Source organism: Coffea eugenioides, chromosome 5, assembly GCF_003713205.1.
Source record: "Coffea eugenioides isolate CCC68of chromosome 5, Ceug_1.0, whole genome shotgun sequence".
In the NCBI taxonomy this organism is placed as follows: Eukaryota; Viridiplantae; Streptophyta; class Magnoliopsida; order Gentianales; family Rubiaceae; genus Coffea; species Coffea eugenioides.
Window position 1 is genome coordinate 37,777,629 of NC_040039.1, and position 1,044 is coordinate 37,778,672.

A 1,044-nucleotide genomic window follows, 5' to 3' on the forward strand; every position below is an offset into this window, starting at 1 on the left:
CCTTTACTTGATGCACGCTCCCCACAGCTAATTGCTGAACAAAAGACGTTAGCTCCGAGAGCTGCTGCTGAATGGACGACATCTCTACCTCGTTAACCCTACAGGTAGGGTTATTCTTGCGAAAGTCAAACTGTTGAGAATTTTCTGTCATAGCTTCAATAAGCAACCATGTTTCTCTCGGTGTCTTATTTTCCAGTGCTCCCCCACGCGCAGCATCAATGATACTTCTGTCAGATGACTGAAATCCCTCATAGAAGAATTGGATCAATGCAAATTCCACAGGCCTTTACTTGATGCACGCTCCCCACAGCTAATTGCTGAACAAAAGATGTTAGCTCCGAGAGCTGCTGCTGAATGGACGACATCTTTACCTCGTTAACCCTACAGGTAGGGTTATTCTTGCGGAAGTCAAACTGTTGAGAATTTTCTGTCATAACTTCAATAAGCAACCATGTTTCTCTCGGTATCTTATTTGCCAGTGCTCCCCCACTCGTAGCATCAATGATACTTCTGTCAGATGATTGAAGTCCCTCATAGAAGTATTGGATCAATAGTTGCTCATTAATTTGATGCTATGGGCATCTAGTGCACAACTTATTGAACCTTTCCCAATAATCATATAGGGATTCTCCGGGATATTGCTTAATGCTGCATATCTCTTTTCTCAGACTTGCAGCTCGGGATGCAGGGAAAAATTTTTCCAAAAATTTCTTTTTCAGCTGGACCCATGTTGTGATACTAACTGCAGATAGGTAGTATAACCAATCCTTCGCTGCATCCTTGAGAGAGAAAGGGAATGCTCTAAGTTTGATCTGTTCTTTAGTAATCCATGGAGGTTTCATACTAGAACATATCACATCGAACTCTTGAATGTGTTTATGGGGTTCCTCACCCGAGAGGCCACGGAACGTGGGTAAGAGGTGAATTAATCTTGACTTCAATTCGAAGGAGGTATTCTCAACTAGAGTTGGAAATGTAATGCACAGCGGCTGCTGGGTCAATTCCGGAGCAGCCAACTCCCTTAGTGTTCTTGCATTCGCCATA

The 1,044-nt window shown here is 43.2% G+C and overlaps 1 non-coding gene across 1 annotated transcript; it reads left to right on the forward strand.

The window, feature by feature from the left end:
• Window positions 1–564: 564 nt before the first annotated feature.
• LOC113772680 lies at window positions 565–671 on the forward strand. Its single transcript, XR_003468641.1, has one exon. It is a non-coding gene; the product is annotated as a small nucleolar RNA R71 (small nucleolar RNA).
• The last annotated feature ends 373 nt before the right edge of the window (window positions 672–1,044 follow it).